The sequence below is a fragment of the Eptatretus burgeri genome, chromosome 6, assembly GCF_056783735.1.
Source record: "Eptatretus burgeri isolate ZD-2024b chromosome 6, Ebu_testis_v1, whole genome shotgun sequence".
Taxonomy (NCBI): Eukaryota; Metazoa; Chordata; class Myxini; order Myxiniformes; family Myxinidae; genus Eptatretus; species Eptatretus burgeri.
This window is the reverse complement of record NC_140966.1, coordinates 51,984,564-52,008,048: the sequence shown is the minus strand read 5'-3', so window position 1 is coordinate 52,008,048 and position 23,485 is coordinate 51,984,564. Positions and strand designations below refer to the sequence as shown.

General features: G+C 45.2%; 1 protein-coding gene across 1 annotated transcript in view; it reads left to right on the top strand.

Annotated features, from left to right (window-relative positions):
• RRM1 (ribonucleotide reductase catalytic subunit M1) overlaps nt 1–23,485 on the top strand; it is a 399,179-nt gene that overhangs the window by 250,088 nt on the left and 125,606 nt on the right. The window lies entirely within an intron of this gene.

Sequence of the window (23,485 nt, the reverse complement as noted above, 5' to 3'; positions counted from 1 at the left end):
CCATACACACAGGCCCGCTGGCCCTCACTCACTCCATACACACAGGCCCGCTGGCCCTCAATCCATACACACAGGCCCGCTGGCCCTCACTCACTCCATACACACAGGCCCGCTGGCCCTCACTCACTCCATACACACAGGCCCGCTGGCCCTCACTCACTCCATACACACAGGTCCGCTGGCCCTCACTCACTCCATACACACAGGCCCGCTGGCCCTCACTCACTCCATACACACAGGCCCGCTGGCCCTCACTCACTCCACACACACAGGCCCGCTGGCCCTCACTCACTCCATACACACAGGCCCGCTGGCCCTCACTCACTCACATCATTTATCTTCCCTTTATCAATTGTCTCCCTAACCCCCTTTATGGCTTGCTTGGCTCTTTCATTCGCAGATCGATCAGCAGTTTGCTGTTGCCGTGCGCATGCAGTTCGAGAATTCAAATAACAGGAGGAGAATGTGTATGTTTAAAAAGTCAACGAATACGAACATTTTGTATTTCAAAAAACCCTAGCGTTTTTAACCATGAAGCCTTTTGTTATGATTAATATGCCGGCGCACTATTCGAAGCCTTTTTTTTTTCTTATGGAAATTTTATTTATTTTATATATATGTATATATATGTATAAAATGACCGTTTTACAGCCATTTTTCCCTGCTGTGCAGGGGTTGGGCTTTTTCTTGAGGCAATGTTTTTTTTATGGCTGGATGCCCTTCCTGATGCCAACCCTGGTCGCCTCTTACGACACACAGGGATATGGTACACCTATTCTTGCCGGGGCATACACCGGGACCAGTACACTGGTACTCATTTCACCGACCTCGGAAGGATGACAGGCTGAGTCAACCCCCTGGTGTTAATTCAGCAGCCAACAGGGCTTGAACTCAGGACCCTGGGATCCCAAGCCACCACTCTAACCACTAAGCCAACACCAGGCTTAATGTGTGTGTGTGTGTATGTATATATATATATATATATATATATATATATATATATATATATATATATATATATATATATATATATATATATATATATATATATATATATATATATATATGTATATATATATATATATATATATATATATATATATATATATATATATATATATGTATATTTTAATACATTTTTTTTTCATTTTTATGGAGAGCCACTTAGCGCATCCTGGAGCTGAATGTTAGTTCTATATATGTGTAAAGTTTCATCAAGATCGGTTCACTGGTCTCGGAGCTTATTTGTCACAAAAAAACAAACAGACAGACAGACACGGACAGAAGGACTGCCATTTATATAGTAGATAACAAAAGGCTTCATGGTTAAAAACGCGAGGGTTTTTTGAAATACAAAATGTTCGTATTCGTTGACTTTTTAAACATACACATTCTCCTCCTGTTATTTGAATTCTCGAACTGCACGTGCACGGCAACAGCAAACTGCTGATCGATCTGCGAATGAAAGAGCCAAGCAAGCCATAAAGGGGGTTAGGGAGACAATTGACAAAGGGAAGATAAATGATGTGAGTGAGTGAGGGCCAGCGGGCCTGTGTGTGTGGAGTGAGTGAGGGCCAGCGGGCTGTGTGTATGGAGTGAGTGAGTGCCAGCAGGCCTGTGTGTATGGAGTGAGTGAGCGCCAGCGGGCCTGTGTGTATGGAGTGAGTGAGTGAGGGCCAGCGGGCCTGTGTGTATGGAGTGAGTGAGGGCCAGCGGGCCTGTGTGTATGGAGTGAGTGAGGGCCAGCGGGCCTGTGTGTGTGGAGTGAGTGAGGGCCAGCGGGCCTGTGTGTATGGAGCGAATGTGGTATGCATGGTGCGATGAGCGATTGGGGGGGGAGGAGTGATTCTCACCCAAGTGACCCTGGGGTCAGAGTAATGTGAGTTTGTGGGTTCGTCAAATTGACAAAAATGGAGGTCACTTTGCTGTTGGTGCGAATGTGGGCTCGAAACCCGTTTGGAGGGGTGCAGGAGTCCTGTTGACCAGCTGGGAGCGTGGCTGCGAACGGTGAGTATCGCTTAGTGGGCACAAAATAGGGCAAATTTCCTGGGTATTCCCGGGTACTTCAGCTCGTACCTCATATATAGATTAACCAAAGACATGTATTTACAAGAAGCAGTGTCACAAATAAATAGTCTTACGCCGAGCACAGAAGAACCCCTGAAGCATCCATGCTGCCTTAACATGAACACAACACCGACGTGCCTCATTTACCCCAAAAAATTAGACAAAGGGGACAGAGAGAGAGGAAGAAGTCAAAGCATGGTTTCAACCCCTTGCTCACCCGCATGTGAACCGGCAGGCCCTTGTGGGTCCAAATATGGAGGGGAGGGAGGGAAGTAATGTACCGCAACGTGTGAGAAGAGGTGCGGATGTATGCAGAAAGGAAAACTGTGAAAGTGCGAATCAGTAACCATGCCCAGATGGGTTAAGAGGTAATCGTTGGCACTCTTTGTACACTGATTGGTCACGAGGAAAATGGCAAGCTCTCTTGTGCATCTCAAGTCAATGAATTCGAAAGTAGGGGTAGTAAGAACAGATTGCATGAATCGGTATGTCTGACCGCTGCATCCAAGGAACGTGTGCTGCTTATCCTCACAGTTACTCGTCACCCAGCCCTGTCAGAGATTCGCCATTGATCGGGAGGCATAGCTCGTCCTGATCCATCTCCCAGACCAAAGCAGTTCCTTGTTCCGTTCCTCAGATGCAAAACAGCCGTGACGCCTTAAATGCACAATCTTTATGGCTCTTGGGTGAGGCATGGTTTCTGGGAGCAAACGTCACCACAGCATCCTTTCACCCATGCGTGCCACTTTCTCATTGGTGCACACGGCCCTTTCCTCCTTAACCACAGCTGCTCAGGGTCGGTCATGCAACCTCTGCTCTGCCCGCCAAGGGTCTGCCCATGTAGATTTTTCTCTCTGCAGCGCATCCCATTCCTTGTTTCTTTTGTGGTTTCCCTCACTGGTTGTGCAGAACTGGTGCAGTTTGGATTTTTCACTGTGGTAGCTCTGGAATGGCCTTGCAGAGCAGTGATTGTAGCCCTGAACTGGCTTTGAAGGTGTGCGTTTTGTAATGTAATGTGTGCATGTTGCTATATGTGCATGGTTGCGCTGTATGAAAGTCTCGGGAAGGAAATCGTTAAGAGGGATGGGAGAGTGGATTAGAAGGAATTGATGGAGAGGGATTTCAGAAAGGGGGATAATTACAAAGGTGGATCAAACCTGCTATACACGCACACACACACACACACACACACACACACACACACACACACACACACACACACACACACACACACACACACACACACACACAACACATTTCCCTGTATACTGATACGAGGGGATGAGTAACCTCACTAAACAGAATGACAATGGAAATATCTAAGTGTGGGATCCCTTTTTCTGTTGAATGCGACCCCCTGGGGTATTTCCAAAAACAGCAACAATACGTTGAAAGATTTAGGACAGTAAAAATGAAAACCATATCATCAATTATTATGACCTCCAAACTGGGAGTTTCTGGTTTCTCGACAATTTTTTGTTTCAAGTTTCTTCATAAAGCAGATTTGTCTGTCTTGTGCATGGAGCCACTGATGTGGGCAATAGACATTGGAACAGTGTTCAATGGGTGTGACAAGACTTTATCAAGGTCCATTTTTTGGTATGTGGCAAGGAAAAGCAATCAACCAAATAAATCTCTGGTGGTTCCGTATCTCTTGAACCTTGAGGTCGTTTGTCTTCACTTTCATCTTCACAACATGGTATGTGAAGTTTTTGATTTTATGCTGCTTGATTGGCTCTTCAAACACTGGATGCAGCATGTCCTGTTGTTAGACAGTAATTTTTTTCATTTGGTACTGTTCTCCTTAAGGGACATGAAGTCTCTTCAGACCTTTCATGACCTTTTCCGAGTCACTATTGTCCCACTTTATTAGCAATGGCTTCAATGCTTGAGATTCTTCTTCTTTAGCTGTTACACCCACCATCTCCAAGAGACGACCTACAACAGCTCATTGTATTGGCCTGGTGATCATCCAACGCTTACGGGCCTCGACACAATGTGTGAAAGCTGCAATACCTGTCTGCCTTGAAGTTGCATCTTTATTTATTGTTTGCTGCAGAATCAGGTCCACTGCACTCCTCGCCAATAACCTAGATGTCTGCTGTATTGACAAGGCACCATTATCAAACACGACAAATTACTCCATGAGTTTGTTCCATGCTTACAAAATGCAGGAAATATTTCCACATTCATCAGTCCCTACCAATATGTTAGAGTGAAATGCTCGACTCACCGTCGTTGAGGCAGCTCTCTGATTATGTTGTTGACTTTCACAAGCATATGATCAGATGAACCAATTGGAGCAGAGGAAGAGCAGGAGACATTTGTGGAAAAGTTAGTTATCAAGTGCAGAAGTGAGGACTTGTCATTAGGAGAAATCTGGGTTGGAAAGTTCACAGATTTCGTCAGTCCCATGGAGTCAGAAATCCTTTGCTGAAGTTCCATGGCTGGTGAGAGAGATACCAACACCCAGCCAAGTTGTATGGTGACAATTGAAATCGCCACATATGAGGAAGAGAGAGTTGGGATGAGTGGTTAAAAGTTGGTCCATGTTGGCTGACAGAGAGAGGAGAAGAGAGATAGATGGATGGATGTAGATGGAGTTGTCATGGTTAGGAGGATGGTACAACACACAGGTGAACAAGAGGTGGGACCGGAGGAGAAGTCGCAGCCAGAGGTATTCCTGAGGGTTGGGAGGTATATGATCAGTACGAGGGTAGTGGGAAATTGATTTATTGATGTAAAGTTCAACTCCGCCGTTAGGGCAAAGTTCAGGCCAATCAAATCGGAGGAGCCAATATCCAGGTAGACACAAAAAGGAGTCGGGGATGACCAATGGGAGGAAGGATTCTGTTAAACAGATGTCTGGTTTATCGGTAGCAGCTTGGCTTGAGAGATCTGTCAGGTTAGAGTGCAGACCTCAGATGTTTGAGGTCCACACAGTTGGAGATAGGGGAGGAGGAGCGTTAGGATGGTGCAGGATGGGGTTAGAGGTTTGTGGGGGAAAGGTGAGAGTATGGGGGGGGAGTGTTTTGTGAGGGGTGAGGTTTGAGTGTATGGGATCGAGGGAAGGGTTGAGCATATGGGATCAAGGGAAGGTTTGAGCGTGTGGTGTGTGAGGAAAGGTTTGAGCGTGTGAGGGAAGGTTTGAGCGTGCAGGGTGCGAGGAAGGTTTGAGGGTGCGGGGGAAGGTTTGAGTGTGTGGGGTATAGAGGAAGGTTTGAGCGGGTGGGGTGCGGAGAAAGTTTTGAGCGTGTGGGGTGTGAGGAAAGGCTGGAGTGCGGGGGAAGGTTTGAGGGTGCGGGGAAGGTTTGGGGGTGCGGGGAAGGTTTGAGTGTGCGGGGAAGGTTTGAGGGTGTGGGGAACGTTTGAGCGTGTGGGGTGTGGGGAAGGATTGAGCATGCGGGGTGCGGGGGAAGGATTGAGCGTGCGGGGTGCGGGGAAGGTTTGAGCGTGCGGGGGAAGGTTTGAGCATGTGGGGTGCTGCGGAAGGTTTGAGCATGTGGGGTGCGGGGGAAGGCTTGAGCATGTGGGGTGCGGGGAAGGCTTGAGCATGTGGGGTGCGGGGGAAGGCTTGAGCGTGTGGGGTGCGGGGGAAGGCTTGAGCGTGTGTGGTGCAGGGGAAGTTTTGAGCGTGCGGGGGAAGGCTTTAGCGTGTGGTGTGCTGGGGAAGGCTTGAGCGTTTGGAGTGCGAGGGAAGGTTTGAGCGTGTGGGGTGCGGGGGAAGGTTTGAGCGTGTGGGGTGCGGGGGAAGGTTTGAGCGTGTGGGGTGCGGGGAAGGTTTGAGCGTGTGAGGTGCGGGAAAAGTTTGAGCGTGCGAGGTGCGGGGAAAGGTTTGAACGTGTGAGGTGCAGGGAAAAGTTTGAGCATGTGAGGTGCAGGGGAAGGCTTGAGCGTGTGGGGTGCATGGGAAGGCTTGGCCGTGTGGGGGGGGGGAAAAGGCTTGGGGGTGGGGGGGGGGGGGAAGGGCTTGAGCGTGTGGGGTGGGGAGGAAGCCCTGAGCGGGTGGGGTGGGGGGGGAAGGCTTGAGCGTGTGGGGTGCGGGGACACGCTTGAGCGTGTGGGGTGCGGGGAAAGGCTTGAGCGTGTGGGGCGGGGGAAGGTTTGAGCGTGCAAGGCGCAGGGACAGGTTTGTGCGCGCGGGGTGCGGGGAAGGCCTGAGCGCACGGGGTGCGGGGGAAGGCTTGAGCGCGCGGGGTGCAGGGGAAGGCTTGAGCGTGCGGGGGAAGGCTTGAACGTGTGGGGTGCGGGGGAAGGCTTGAGCGTGTGGGGTGCGGGGGAGGGCTTGAGCGTGTGGGGTGTGGGGGAAGGCTTGAGCGTGTGGGGTGCAGGGGAAGGCTTGAGCGTGTGGGGTGCGGGGGAAGGCTTGAGCATGTGGGGTGCGGGAAAGGCTTGAGCGTGTGGGGTGCGGGAAAGGCTTGAGCGTGTCGGGCGCCGGGGAAGGCTTGAGCATGTCCGAGGACGTCTTGAGCGTGTGGGGTGCGGGGAAGGTTTGAGCGTGTGAGGTGCGGGGAAAGGTTTGAGCGTGCGGGGGAAGGTTTGAGCGTGTGAGGTGCAGGGAAAGGTTTGAGCGTGTGGGGTGCAGGGGAAGATTTGAGCGTGCGGGGGAAGGTTTTCGTGTGTGGTGTGCGGGGGAAGGTTTGAGTGTGTGGGATGTGGGGGAAGATTTGAGTGTGCGGGGTGCGGCGGAAGGTTTGAGTTTGCGGGGAAGGTTTGAGCGTGCGGGGGAAGGTTTTCGTGTGTGGTGTGCGGGGAAGGTTTGAGTGTGTGGGATGTGGGGGAAGATTTGAGTGTGCGGGGTGCGGCGGAAGGTTTGAGTTTGCGGGGAAGGTTTGAGCGTGCGGGAAGGCTTGAGTGTGTGGGGTGCAGGGGAAGGTTGGAGCATGTGAGGTGCGGGGAAAGGTTTGAGCGTGCGGGGAAAGGTTTGACCGTGCGGGGGAAGGCTTGAGCGTGTGGGGTGCGGGGGAAGGCTTGAGCGTGTGGAGTGCGGGGGAAGGCTTGAGCGTGTGGGTTGCGGGGGAAGGCTTGAGCGTGTGGGGTGCGGGGAAAGGCTTGAGCGTGTGGGGTGGGGGGAATGATTGAGCGTGCAGGGTGCGGGGGAAGGTATGAGTGTGTGTGGTGCGGGTGAAGGTTTGAGCGTGTGTGGTGTGATGGAAGGTTTGAGCGTGTGGGGTGCGGGGGAAGGATTAAGCGTGCGGGGGAAGGTTTGAGCGTGCGGCAGAAGGTTTGAGCGTGCGAGGTGCAGGGAAAGGTTTGAGCCTGTTTGGTGCGGGGAAAGGTTTGATCATGTGAGGTGCGGGGGAAGGCTTGAGCGTCTGGGGTGCGCGTGAAGGCTTGAGCATGTGGGTCCGGGGAAAGGCTTGTGCGTGTGGGGTGCGCGGGAAGGCTTGAACGTGTGGGGTGCAGGGAAAGGCTTGAGCGTGTGGGGTCCGGGGAACGGCTTTAGCGTGTGGGGTGCGGGGAAAGGCTTGAACGTGTGGGGCGCGGGGGAAGGTTGGAGCGTGTGAGGTGCGGGGAAAGGTTTGAGCGTGCGGGGGAAAGCTTGAGCGTGTGGGGTGCAGGGGAAGGTTGGAGCGTGTGGGGTGCGGGGAAAGGTTTGAGCGTGCGGGGGAAGGCTTGAGCCTGTGGGGTGCGGGGTGCGGGGAAAGATTTGAGCGTGGGAGGGAAGGCTTGAGCGTGTGGGGTGCGGGGAAAGGTTTGAGCGTGTGGGGGAAGGTTGGAGCGTGTGGGGTGCGGGGAAAGGTTTGAGCGTGTGGGGGAAGGTTGGAGCGTGTGGGGTGCGGGGAAAGGTTTGAGCGTGTGGGGTGTGGGGGAAGGTTGGAATGTGTGGGGTGTGGGGGAAGGTTGGAATGTGTGGGGGAAGGTTTGAGCGTGTGGGGTGCGACGGAAGGTTTGAGTGTGTGAGGTGCGTGGAAAGGTTTGAGCGTGTGGGGTGTGGGGGAAGGTTGGAGCGTGTGGGGTGCGGGGAAAGGTTTGAGCGTGTGGGGTGTGGGGGAAGGTTGGAGCATGTGGGGTGCGTGGAAAGGTTTGAGCGTGTGGGGTGTGGGGGAAGGTTGGAGCGTGTGGGGTGCGACGGAAGGTTTGAGTGTGCGGGGAAAGGTTTGAGCGTGCGGGGGAAGGTTTTAGCGTGTGGGGTGCGACGGAAGGTTTGAGCATGTGGGGTGCGGGGAAAGGTTTGAGCGTGGGGTGCGGGGAAGGCTTGAGCGTGTTGGTTGTGGGGGAAGGCTTGAGCGTGTGGGTTGTGGGGGAAGGCTTGAGCGTGTGGGTTGTGGGGGAAGGCTTGAGCGTGTGGGGTGCGGGGAATGCTTGAGCGTGTGGGTTGCGGGGAAGGCTTGAGCGTGTGGGTTGCGGGGGAAGGCTTGAGCGTGTGGGGTGCGGGGAATGCTTGAGCGTGTGGGGTGCGGGGGAAGGCTTGAGCGTGTGGGGTGCGGGGGAAGCCTTGAGCGTGTGGGGTGCGGGGGAAGGCTTGAGCGTGCGGGGTACGGGGAAAGGTTTGAGTGTGCGGGGGAAGGCTTTTGCGTGTGGGATGCGGGGGAAGGTTTTGGAAGGTGAGGTCAGTGAAAGGATTGAGAGGGTGTGGTGAGGAGGGATGCAGAAAAGAGGAAAATGAAGCTTTGAGGGGATGTGGTGGGGGGGGGGGAATGGTTTTCCTGATTCCACATTCCCAACTTTCACAAACAGAGATAAAGATCATGGGATGGGAGATGAGAATGCTTGTAAAACGCATGGAGAAATGGAGGTGAATGGACGAGATGCAGAGAGGCAAATGCCTCAGAAAAATTATTTTGAAGAAGAAGAAGAAGAAGAAGAATTATTGTGGTGAATAATGCCTGTAACGTTTGTGAAGAAGATACAAGAGTTAAAATGCATTCTTCAAATGATATTTTAAAACTGAAGTATTGATATGTAATGTATATTCAGTTTGGAGAAGAGGAGGAGGGTGGGGGGGGGGGCGTTGGTGATGAGGGGTTGTCGAATCAGTAGCAGAAGGAAATTCAACAGAATTGAGATTTGTTATGGAGTGAAAAAATTTTTGTTGCAAATTTTGTGAAGTGAGGAGAGGAAATAGAAATGGGATAGGATCGTGTTGAGGAAATAGAACCAAGATAACTGTGACAAAAGCAGGGACACACTTACTATCCGAGGGAAGGCCTTGACAATACGTTCAGACCTTTACAATGCAAAACAAATTGCACAAAATGAACGAATTAACATGAAATATTGCAAGAGACAACACTGCAACACTTAGATGACTGACAACACAAAACAATGAATCCAGTTGGGAAAACTCAGCTTTGGTGAGGGAGAAACGAGCAGCTCGGATTTTACCATGCACGCACAAACAACCTAAACGGGAACCGGGGCTCTGCCTCAGCTCATGGCATAGTCAGAACAGGGCAATTTCTTCTAACGGGTCTCTGATTTTCAGAAAAAATGTTCACATTACTCAAACACACGGACCATGCTCATGATCATCTACCTAATACGTACACCCTCCAACGTAACAGTATCATGCCCAAGCTCCTTGAGGGAACACCCCCACTTTCAGAGTGACTCCTTGTGTATATCCCAACAGTATCATGTGGAGTGTTATGATGAGAGAGGGTTTCTGTTAAGTTTGTCTTAATTGTCCCAAAGAAGTCCTGTCGTTGTCCATCTGGTATTTCCTGGTTCTCTCCAACAGAGTTGTTGCCAGCACAGTCTCAATTTTCTCCTCCACATTGTAACTTATGGATTGCCCAAGATGATTCAAAATGTCTACGACTTTACGGCTTCAGGTTTCTTTCCAAGGCCAAGACAAAGTTGTTTTTGAGGTTTCACTTTTCCTATGGTGACAGTAGATAACATCATGTGCTTACAATGTAACCTGATGTTTAACAGCTTCGGAGATGTCCTACTTTATCGGAATACAGTGCTTCAAAAAAAAGGACTGCCCATCCTGAAGCTCACCTGGATCGGGAGCAACAGTCACTCAAACCCCCCCACAGACCCCATTTGACCCTGTTTTTTTTTTTTTTTTAATGCCATGAATAAACTCCAGTACATAACAGGTGATGAAGGTTGTGGTCGTCTCAATGAAATTGTGTGTAGTTTCAGAGAAGAGAGCATGTACCTATCTTGGGGGTCAAACTCTCCCCCTCCCTCCCCCGTAGACCACCTTAATGAGTGCAGATTTTGATGCGGTCAATACACCTTCATTTGGCATCATATATTAAGCTTGTGGCCAAGTTTCATCAAAATCGTGTGTTTCGTTCAAGCGATAATGAGTGAACTTTTACGGGCTGACTCGCTCACTCGCTCACTCACTCACTCACTCACTCACTCACTCACTCACTCACTCACTCACTCACTCATGGACACGACAGACACTGCTCGATCATATAAGCTAAGCTCACCGGACTGAGCTAAAAATGTATGAGAATTTCAGGTGACTCACCTTGGCCCTTTTTTAACCCTTCCAGTGTCGGTGCAGCAGGCATTTCTGGCGAAGTTTCCATTAGCTGCAGAATAGCAGATTGAATATGACATGCTGCCTCAATCACCATGAATTTTTCAGTAGTACAATCGGCAGCCATTTTGACAGCATCTCCTTCTGGCATTTTGCTGTTGAAAATAATGATCCCTTGTTTTTTGTTGTGTTTGTCTAATACCACTTTATTGTTGAGTATTTAACTTTTCTCCCCATACCAAGACAATGAGCATTTATTTTTGGAGATACATCAAGCTGTTCAGGTAATGCATCAATCTCATCCTAGTATCGGCTATGTATGGATGTCATTTATTATCGGTGATGACTATGTAGTGTACATGCACAAGGCATGAAAACCTTGTGACCAACGTCCTGCTGTACACAGTTTCCTTCTTCTTCGGATGCTGCTGCACGTGCTCTGTTGAGGTATTCTTGTATACCTTCATGATGGCATTTAATTTTCTTGAAAGGAAACCCAATGCTTCCTGTTTTTGTAAGCATTGCTGTTTCATTCAATGTTTCAGCTGCTGCTTTGACATTGCTTGCAGGTGCATCTTTTTCACAAATCACAACTGCCTGGCAATAATTCAATACCGATTTTGTTTTATTTTGAGCTTTATTGCAGAGAATACAAATGCTTGGTCAGACTCCAGTGGAGTTTGACATCAGGTGTTTTACTTGACTTCGAAGAAATGCACCTTCAGATTAATTTGACGATTGTTTTGCAGAAGTAGAGGGTGTTGCTAATGATCCTTGTAGTGCTGTGAATCTGTTGTAGCAGGCATATGACGATAGCCATGATCCACGGATGCCCTTTCAAGCTGCTGCGAACAAACTCCAGTATTCGAATGTCATACCCTGTGTTGTGGCTAAATGTCCTGAAGCGACTGCTTTGACTTTGGTCCAAGTACTTGTGAATTCTTTGCAAGCTCAGTGGGAAGATTACGATCAAGATTTCCAATTTATAATTATCTCCAACGGGTTACATTTTCACGTCTGTCTGTCTGTCTGTCTGTGAGCAGGGTGTCTCAAAAAGTTGTGGACGGATTCTGATGAAACTTGATGGACAAGTTGGGTGGATGACAAGGACGAACTGATTGGATTTTGGCGAAAATCCGGATCCAGACTCGAGAATTTTTTAATTTTTCAAGTGATTTTCCACCATCTTGAGATGGGGCCAAAATGATATCTCAAAACATTGTGGACGGGTCATGACAAAATCTGGTGAATGAGTTGGGTAGGTGACAAGAACAAATCCATTAGATTTTGGTTAAGGTACGGATGTGGATCTGACCTATCAGTGGGATGCAAAATATTGTTGTGGGCCGGGGGTCCGGTGGCGAGAACGACCACTAGGTGGGGGAGGTTACGTCGATCCCCACCGGATTTTCCGGAATTGCAGGCCGTCGCTCGGATAACTCCGCGAGCCGGTGGGTCGTTTAACCGACCGTGGAACGCCAATATCTCGACCGCGTGGCGTAGGGTTATTTTGTCTAGATCCAATGAACCAAAGTAACCACGCGGTCTCGGCTACTGGGGATCCACGCCTTCAGAACGCCTGGCCGAACCGGATTCACTCTACCGGCAGCAGTAAAATTACACCTCCTGACTACCACTCTGCCACCCACCTTTCCGGTTCGGATGCAGTCGAGCGGGCCTGCCCAGGACGTCCCGGCTACAATTGTCCGATTACCGGGGAGAAAACCCTGCCTAACCTCAGATCCGAACCATCCTGTACCAATGCAAGGGACGGAAACGGACTGGGAACATTTCTGTGATGATTTATTTACAGTAAATGAAGACACAAAGCAAGACTTAATGCGAATATGCAAGCAAGGAATATTTACAATGATCCAAAAACACTTATTCAGTTCTACTTATAAGATGGGCCCACACGCAGACACACACAAATGAAAATAAACCCAGAGTTCTTTATTGGACCCTCGCAGTCGAGGAGAGAGACGAACTGGGGGTCAGAGTCCAGCTGGTTACCTGGCCGTCGGAGGAAGGGGGTGCTCCATGATGCGGCACATGACAAAGGTCATTGATTTGGTCCCCAGTCGCACGTGTGGGACTCGTTCGTGGCGGAGCTCGGGTGGTGAATAGCGGGGTCCATGGAGGGGGTCAGGGTCGCTCTTTCCTTTCCTTGTGGAGGGCCAGCAGAGACAGGTTCGCCACCTTCACGACCTTCTGCTCAACCCTCCGCTTCAAAAGAACTGCACGCTCAACAACAACCCCATCGAAAACCTCTGAACAACCTTCATAATAAACCCCTTCGTAACAACCCCTTCGTAGCAACCCCCAAAAAACCACCGCCTCAGAGAGTGCTCGGGAATTTATGGACCTCCCCCAACGGGGCGGGGCTCGCTCGAGCAGACCTCACTCCTCGCCCTGATTGGGCAGGCTCCCAAGGACTCGCCCTTCCTGGGTGGGTTTCGGCTCCTGCCGGGAAACCCCACCCACTCTTCTACGTGGGTTTGTACTTGTCGAGCAACAGTATCAATGTTGCAAAGGTCGTCGTAAAAGAGTTACAACGTTTGTGGGACCTGAGAAACAGGAACCGTGAGATCTTGCCTTGGCACATCAGGGTGCGAGAAGGCAGCTGGTTGGTGGTGGATCATGATGGGCCGAGGGGTCATGCAGACGGGATGCTTGTTCGATGCCTTATTAGATGTAATCACCTAACTAAAAGAAATCGCAATGCACGCCTTTGATTCTTCCACTCGACAAAAGGAAGGGGATCTGAATACACATACTTAATAACATAACTGACTTTTGGGACATCTGCTTGTTGAATGCATATGGTTTGCAGGTCCGTAACAATATAAACTGTTCATTCAGCTTGATGGAGGTATACGTTCTACTGTGTGCCGTTCTAATTTTGTCATTGTATTTGTTCATTCTAATAGCAGTACAGCACTGACCAATTTAATTTATTTTTAATGCACATGAGGTAAAATAAGAATACTATGCAATATATTGTCATGTCATGCCTCACAAGACTGTTTTGTATGAACAGAGATGGTTGATCATTTGCGGTACTGAAGCTTTTGGCCGTTGTTGAGCTTCATATAATTTAGTTATTGGCCTCTGATGTAATTAATAGTCCACCATTACAGAACCCAAAGACTTGGTGTTTTGAAAACCCTAATGGGTATACTATTTAGAAATAATAACAATAGTCTTGGTCATTTCAATTAATTAAATGACCCCTGATTCCTTGATTCGGTTCCTGGAATACGTCACAGCATGATCAAGTAGTGTTCTGCTGTTTAAGCATTGTGAAGTGGGCTGGCGGTGCAGCCTAAATGAAAGTGCAGTCGTTTATGAACTGTCCAGCCTGGGTTTAAATTTCAGGCCAGCTATAAACTGTCATTCTGGTGTTTCACATGCAGAGCGAGGCACCAATGTGAATGCTGTGCCTCAGATGTACATTAAACTACGTCCTAACTGCCAGCATTAGTTTGTTGCCATTAAATATCCCACGGGGTCCTTCGTGAAGAGTAGACAAGTTATTGCTGTCACTGACCAAACTGCAAATTATTGCTCGAACCACAGAGGCCACTGCATCAACAGCACAGCTGCGCTCCCATCATTGTAAACCTGTAGGCTCTTGCTGCATACAAAAGAAAAGATGTGTGCTGAGGTAGCTCTGCCTTGGAGAAAGAAATGCCTCATTAGCTGAACAATTTTTTTTCTCCTGGTAACTATGGTGTGGGTATGCTTCTGTTGGATAATAATCAACTGCTAGTGTTTTGCCCAACATATCTGCTGACATCTTTAATGTGTATATTTGTTTTTGAAGATCGCTGAAGCCGTTTCATTATCCATGACTTATTTATTTATATGATCATTATTATAATTATAAGAATGATAATTTTCTAAATTGTTTTCACAATGTGTCTAACTTATTACTTCAGCTTGTTAATGTGTGAATGACATTCAGGTATTGCAAAAGGCTGCCAAATCGAGAGCAGTGCATTTTTGCGAGTGTAACCCGCAAACAGCTTGGCTGTGTTTGAGCCTTTTTTCATGCCCCTGAAAGTTAGCACATTAATGATTTTCCATCGTTTTCGCTTCTGAAGAGCAGGCAATGCAACAACAAACAACAATTGTTTAAATTTAAATTTCTGAAATGTCGTAAATTATTTGAATGCCGAACAAAAATGGAAATTTGTTTTGTTCTGGTAAAAGCTCTTCAAAAAAGTCGTACAAAAGGTAAATTGTCAAACATTTGCTCATCTTTGAATTCCATTTGATGCATTGATATTGTCTCGTGAACTGCATGAGGATATGCTAAAAAAAAATTTTTGGGTATCATCCCAGGCTCTTTGTCCGATGAAATCCGATGAAAACTCTGGACTGTGAAACAAAAAATGTTAAAAATAGGAATGACGTCATAAAAACGGATATGATGTCATAATGATGTATTATTTGTGCGTTAAATTATCTCTGCTAATGCCCCGTTCCGTTCCCGCAAACATAATTTAAAAAGCTTTCCTAGTTTCAGAGATTTTTTGGGCGATTTCCATTAACGGAGACATTATGACATCATAACTTTTTTTCTCGGATGAATTTTCACAATCGGAGATGGTTACTGTCTGTGCAGTGTCTTTTTACATATATTTGCCAAGTTTCAGGAAGTTTCGATGAAAACTGTAGGCTGTGAAACAAACAAGCTCAAATGAGCTAAGATCTTCGTCCTCTTAATGATGGCGTCATAAAAACGAATATGACGTCATTGTGATGTATCAGGTTTGCGATAAATTATCTGTGCTAATGCCCGGCTTCATTCCCGCAAACAAAATTCAAACAGCTTGCCGAGTTTCGGAGATAATGGTATAGGCGATTTCCATTAGCGGCGATATTATGGCGTCAACTTTTTTCTTGGAAGAATTTCCAAAATCGGAGATGGTTACTGCCTGCGCGTGGGCTTTCTGCATATACATAGCAAGTTTCACGAAGATCCGATGAAAACTCTGGGTTGTGATTCAAAAAATGTCAAAAAATAGGAATGACGTCATAAAAATTGATATGACGTCATCGTGATTTATCATATCTGCGGTAATATATCTCTGCTAATGCCCTGTTCAATTCCCGCAAGCAGAATTTAAAAAGCTTGCCTAGTTTCGGCGATAATTTTTAGGCGATTTGCATTAGCGGAGATATTTTGACGTCATAACTTTTTTTCTCAGAGGAGTTTTCAAAATCAGAGATGGTTACTGTCTGCGCAGGGTATTTTTACATATATATGCCAAGTTTCAGGAAGTTTTGATGAAAACTGTAGGCTGTGAAACAAGAAAGTCCACAAGAAGAAGCAGAAGAACAACAACGTGAGTAAGACTTCGAGATCCTCTGACGAGGATCTAAAAATGTAGTAGTTGAATGTGTTTATGAAAAAAGTATATAGATATCGATGGTAATGTTTTTTTTCGACTAATTAAATATGAGTCTTTATTCAGCTGAAGATCATGAGAGTGATGACAGTTATGATACCGAGAGTTTGTGTTCAAACGGCAGTTATGAGAGTAGTTTTATAGATGATTGTGAAAGTATCGAAGATGATACCGAAGATGAATTTTAGTTTAAGTAAAGTTTTACTTTATAAATATGCTAGATTTTGAGCCTCTTGAATTCCCTGATTCTCCATATGACAAATTTGAGAATTGTCCTGCATGTTAAAGACTGGGATTAAACACAGAGTCAAAAGGCTATAAACAATGTATATTCTGTGATTATCTTCAAATGAATGATAAAAAAATATATAAAAAGGAAAATAATTCTTTTAGATTTACACCAAAAATGAATTACCTTGCAAGATTGATTAGAGAAATGAATGTAAAGTATGAGGGTGATAACACACCTTTCCTTGGAATGGAAGAAACTGAACGTATAAGAGAAATGTTCAAAGGATTGTTGTTATATATTATTCACGATTGTCATTTTCAGGGAAATGTCAACACAAGATATTGTATAAATAAAATAATGGATTATCTTGAAATTAAACCCGAACTTAGGATTAAAATATAGTTTCTAAAAAAGCCAATAATAAATTAAATAACCTGTTTTCCAAATATATAAATGAATGATTTTTTACCCATTTGGGAAAATAAGATAAAATTAACAACCATAAAAATCTTCCAAATTCATTAAGATGTCTCATAGTTGGTTCAAGCGGATGTGGAAAAAACCTGCTTACTTTTAAAGATGCTCCTTACTCCCAACTTTTTAGATTATGATAATTTAATAATTTTCACAAAGTCGAGTTTTCAACCTGAGTATAAACTACTCTCACAAAGTTTTAATGCTGGTCTTCAAAAAGAAGATATAATCGGTTTATTTAAACTTCAAAACAAACTAAATGATGATAACATTGAAGATATAATACAACTATTTTGTGATACGCAGAGATATAAAAATAAATCAAAACCGATAACTTGTATTCTGAGTGATAATACGCGTGATATACCTTTCTCCCCAAGATTTGGATTAATCAAAAAGAACCTCGTTATCTTTGATGATTGTGTTAATGAGAGAAACCAAACGGTAATGGACAGCTACGACACAAGAGGGAGACATTCTTCTTGTAATTGTATTTATCTTAGTCAATCGTACTTTCAACTTCCTCGTCGTTCCATCAGAAACAATGCTAATACTTTTATTTTATTCAAGTTAAATTCAATAGATATAAATAATTTTTGGAGAGATAATTGTTCTACATTATGTAGTAAAAAGGAATTTGGGGATTACATGAAGCACACGACTGAAAAATATAAATATATTGCTGTGAAACAAGATGAGATATTAAGGGGATATATTTTTTGTTTTATAAACAATTACATATATAAATGACAACTATTATTATAAATCCTGTGGGTAAATCTGCTTCTGGAAAAAAAACTTTCATAAATCAAGGTTCTTGTGTAGTACAAATGAGAATATTGTAAATTTACTTTAAAAACACCCCATGATACACATTGTATCAACAACAAGAGCAATAAGACCTGGAGAAGTAAAAGGTGAAGATTATCACTATATTTCAGTGGAGGAACATATGCGATTGAGGAATAAAGGTCAAATATTTGAGGAGGTTTCTCTTGGTACAACAAAATATTCACATTATAAGAGAGTTAAAGAAACTAAAATCTGGTGGTCTTGGGATATTAGAAACTAATCCAGAAGGAATGAGATAAATTATTAAACATCTGAGCGGGATTAAGATTTTATCATTTGATTTTGATGTTGATGAGGAAACTCAACACAAACGTATGAAAAGCAGAGATACAAGTATTAGTGAAGAAGAAATTACAACTCATGTTAATGTTAATAAAGAATTTGATTTAAATATTTAAAGAAAAGGATTTATTTCAACACATTTACTTTCATGATGAAGAAAAGGAAAATTTCCATGTTGATCTTTAAAATTCATTAAATGATGTTTTCCAATAAATAAATGGAAGCGAAAGAAAGAGCAAGAAGGTTTAAGGAGCATCAAGAGTTAGTTTCAAAAGTTGTAAAACAACAGGAAGACATAAAGAAGAAACGCAGACAGAAACTAACGGGTGAAGAAGCATTTGAAAGAAAACAAGAGAAAATTTTTTTAAACCACTTTTTAACACTTCCCAAGAAAAAATTGTAGATGTTTCCACAGTTCCCACAATAGAATATACTCCGAAAAAACTTCAAATGTTAAAAGATTTCTGTCAAATGTTGGAGGAAGAATTAGGGCATATAGGAGCTTTTGATGATGAAGGATTATTTCAACAACTGGAAGAGATGAATCAACCCCCTGATTATATTGTGAATGCTCTTCAAAACAATGAATATTCAGCGGATTCAAAAACCAAAGCAGGACTCATTCCAACAGAACAACCAGCAATATTTCATCTTGTTCAAGAAAAGGTATTGATATTTAATGATGAATTAAAGTTCTTCAGTTCTGCTCAACCCCCTGTTAAATTAACCCCCAGATTTATGTTTCTTCTCACAAAAGATGGAAGACGAGGTTCAACTGTGAGGAATGAATCAAAGTATTTTGATAAACCATTGGACATGGAAAATAATGATGATGGAGTATATGTTGATCTGCTTGACTCTTAATTATAGGGTTAGTCTTTCTGGTAAAAGTAGGAAGAATGAGAAGGAGAAACACATTATTCAGGCTTTTAGTATCCTTGGTTCAGGTGTTAGTTTCCTTCCAAATAACCCATCACAATTAGTTAATAGACTGTTATTGTTGTGAGGTCGTAAGAAGGCTGGAAATAACACTTGTTTTAATGAAGCATCAGCCATTTTAGACCAGTTGATGAACATGAAAATAATTAATAAATGTCAATACAAAGACATTTTATCTCATATTAAATAAGATGAGAAGCACAATCCTGAGTTTTAATTTCATAACAAGCGACCACACATCTTCATTCCCAAACCCACTACAACTTGACACAACAAAAGAATATGAGGGGTCTTTATTCTCCATGGAAACTTGTAATACCTTATTTAATATAACCGAGAAAAATGACAAGTTTAGTTATAATCTGGGAAGTGGATACAAAACGATAACAGTTTCACCCGGAGCATCTGAGATTTCTCACATATCTTCCAAAATTGTTTGTCTTATGAAAGAACAGGGTGATGAACCAAAAATATTGTTATAGATATTCAAAAACATACTTCAAAATCAACGATTAAACTTAAAAATAACTACAAGGTTGATTTCACAATTGATAATAATTCATTTCGAGAGTTATTGGGTTTCTCAAAAAGATTGAAACTAATGGGATGTTTTACAGTGATAATGTCATTCAAATATCCTCAGGAATAAATTCGGTATTAATTCACTGTGATTTGATTGATGGTGTTTATAATGATGGAATAAGCACAAACACAATATTTTCATTCAGCGCATACTCAACCCCAATTGGTTATAAATTCAATATGGAACCCAAAAATCTGGTTTATCGACCTGTCAGGAAAAACCATACAGAGAGTAAATTTTAGGATAACCGACCAAGATAATCACATGATTTCTTTTAATGGAGAAATTATACCCATCAGAATTCACCTACGTGAAGTTTGCGAATAAATAAATACGATGCTTATTGTGAGGAAACACGAGTTGGGAAAATATAAAATAATTACAGGGGTAAATTAACTAAAAGGGGTAATGGATTATATCTTTCTAATAAATAAATGAGCATTCATCAGGTCAGGTCAGGTATGGGAGCATGTGCCAGAACAGCGCGTCGCTGCGTCCACTTTCCGCCGGGACTCCAGGGGCCTCCGCTGGCCTTCCTCCAGGCAGATGATAGGCCCATCCCCATCTCCTTGAGATGCTGGTCAACCTGCTGCAACCACGAGGCACGTGGTCGGCCCATTGGTCTCCTCCACTCACAAGACTCCCTCGCTGAGAGAATCTGGTGAGCAGGATCAGCGTCAGGAAAACGAGCCACATGTCCATACAGCCGCAACTGACGCTCACGGACCATGCAGGTAACAAATTTCATCCGAGTCTCTCTCAGCAACCACTCGTTGGACACAAAATCTGACCAGCGATAGCCAAGGATTCTCTGAAGAGACCTGGTACCAAAGGAATTAAGTCTCCGTCTCAGATCCTTGGTCAGAGTCCAAGTCTCGCATCCATAGAGCAAGACTGGAAGCACCAAGGATCTGAAGACTCGGACTTTCGTCCTCCTGCACAGGTACCGGCAGCGCCACACCCCATGATCCAGTGAATCCATGACTCCCCAGGCCCGACCCAGACGTCGCTTGACCTCTGACTCACAGCCAGCAGAGACATGAATATCACTGCCAAGGTAAGTAAATCTCTCCACAACCTCAACATCCTCACCACAAACAGACACAGACAAGACAGCAGCATCCAAGATGTCATTAAAAGCCTGAATCTTAGTTTTGACCCAAGAAACCCGTAATCCCAGCGGCTCCGACTCGTCAATCAGCACCTCGACGGCCCCCAAAAGGATATCTAAAGTCTACGCAAAGATGACTGCATCATCTGCGAAATCAAGGTCCGAGATCTTGACATTCCCAAACAATGCACCGCAGCTTAATCTCTCTGACATCCTCCCGAGAATCCAGTCCAGACAAGTACTGAAAAGTGTGGGGGCCAGTACACACCCCTGACAAACTCCAGTAACAACTGGAAATAAGTCAGAGATGGTACCACCACACTTCACAGCACTCTCAGTACCAGAGTAGAGTTCAGACATCAGATCTATCAGTTTTCGTGGCACCCCACGAAGACCTAGAATCCTCCAGAGGGCATCCCGATTCACGGAATCAAACGCTTTACAGAGATCAACATAGGTTGCAAGCAGCCCCTGCCGAAACTCTCGTCTGCGTTCGGTGAGGACACGAAGAGCAAGGATACGGTCAATCGTTGACCTCTTTGGTGTAAAGCCTGACTGCTCTGGACGCTGGTGCTCAAGCAGATGGTGGCGAACCCTATCAACAATTATCTGAGCAAAGACCTTGCCCGGCACTGAGAGCAGTGTCACCCCTCGGTAGTTGTTGCAGTCTTGGCGATCACCCTTCCCTTTCTCGAGAGGGACAACAAGGCCCCTCTTCCAATCAGTTGGGATGATACCTGTGTTCCAGGCAGAGCACAAAACTTCATGCAACAACACGAGTGCAGAATTTCCACCAGCCTTGAGGAGTTCAGCATGGATGCCACAGATCCCTGGAGCTTTACCCCGTTTCAACCGGTTCACCGCCGCCCGTTTTTCCACAAGCGAACGTGGACCACAGTTGATTGGAGGGTTAGCAACAGGGATTGTGACACCTTTGACGTCCAACTCGACAGCTGGGGGATCAGCCTGGTACAACCGCTCAAAGTAACCGGTCCAGCGGGCCTTCACTTCAGACTCCTCTGTCAAGAGCCTACCACTCTCTGCTCTAACTGCAGTGCTCCGAGGGATGGGCTTGGATGAACGCAATGCACGAATTCCCCTGTAAGCGGGACGAGAATCACCTGTCCACAGGTGATGCTCTACCCCCTCACAGATTCCTCCCACATAGTCCTCCTTGTGCACCCTCAGTGCACGTACAGTTTTACGCCTCAGCTCCCTGAACAGCTCAGCTCTGCCATTCAGCCTGGCCCTGCAACTCAACTCTGGTCAATGGTATCCAGTGTCCCTTGAGAGACAAAATTCTTCTTTGCCCTGCAGTGAGTTCCAAGACATCCACCGGCAACATCAAGGACGGTGGTCTTGAAGGCACTCCACAACTCTACAGGACCCCCCCAAAGCACCCAGACACCCCAAATGTCCACCCAGCCTGTTCGCAAACTCTTCAGCTACTCTCTTATCCTTGAGCTTGCCAACATCCAGCCTATGCTGGGATGGTACCATTCTCCAGGATTTAAGGTGCAGCTTTAGAGTTGCTCCAACAAGCCGGTGGTCAGTATTGAGGAACTGAGACCATGCAGTTCTGGATCATCCTCCAGCGACCGTCAACGAGGACATGGTCAATCTCCTTTGCCACACCGCCAGCGTTGGAATACCAAGTCCAGCGATGACCTTGTTGGCGCTGAAACCATGAACCAGCCACCCTAAGTCCATGACTTCTTGCAAAGTCAAGGAACTTAGTGCTATTCTGGTTCATAGTTCCTGACCCATGGTGACCAACACATGTCTCATAACCATCCCTATCAGTTCCAGTCGATACATTGAAATCCGCCAAGACTAGAAGTGTATCTCGTCTGGGGCACTGATCAACCACAGACTCGAGCGTGGCGTAGAATATGTCCTTCAAGGTGAGGTCACTCGCCTCAGTCGGAGCATAGACAGAGACCAGGGAAATGACACCGAAGGAGTGACGAATCCTTAGTCTCATAATACGCTCATTGACCGGTGTTACCTCAATTATCATTGGGGTCAGCTTATTGGACACAGCTCCAGCAACTCCTTGAGTATGGTAACCATCAGAGTGACCAGAGCATTGATGAGTGGTTTTAAGAATGTGGAAAGAATACAACATCAAATTTAGAACTTGTTAAATATTGTAAGAAATTAAAAATTCATAATGGGCCTATCGCAGCTAAGTGGGAGCCACTTCGTTCCAAAACTGACCAATAAAATATCAAAAATGAACTTCATGAAATTATCACATCATTAACTATTCCATAAACTGGAGCATATATGGAACACAAGGCAAAAAACAGTTTATCAATTCAGACAAACACAACTCAGGAAAGGAACCAGACTGATAAACATTTAAATATCATGGGCACTTACGATGACAATCCGTTCCACTTGTTAGGCCAGGATGTCGTGACACGATCGTATCAAATTTTGGCAAATTTTCATATTTCTCGATGGACATGAATAAAAACTTTAATTTTCTTCCCTCCAAATGGTTGTCAGATAAATATTTGAGCATTATTGCTCATAGACTTGTGAAGTCAGTCTGATTCATCTATTTTATATATTTTAATGTCCAAATACTTAAAACATTCACTCACCTCAATATTTCAGCAATAATTCCAGAATTCCATAATCGTCGCGTAATGGCGGACAAGAAAAAAAATCTCCCTTTAACTGTTGAGGGAGATTGAGGCAAACCTGTATTTTTTCCTGCAAATTGGTCATGACAGAAATGTATCATTTGGGGTAAGAGATTTCAAATTCAATGATTCAGGTAAAATTGTATTGTGTATAATATTGATTGTCGCGTAATGGCGGACAAATTTGAAATTTTGAAACGCGTGGTCAGTGACCGGTATTTCATCAAAATGTCTATAATGTTTGTAAAATTAGATAATATGATTATTATTGGTAAAATGAGCCTCATCTCAGCCACCACTTTCAGCACACTTCACAGAATAGCACAGGCACTTTTATTTTTTCATTCCTGAATAGGCATTCAAAGTGAAACTAGGATAAATTTCACTCTATCACATGCCACAATTTCCAAACAGTAACTTTTGTT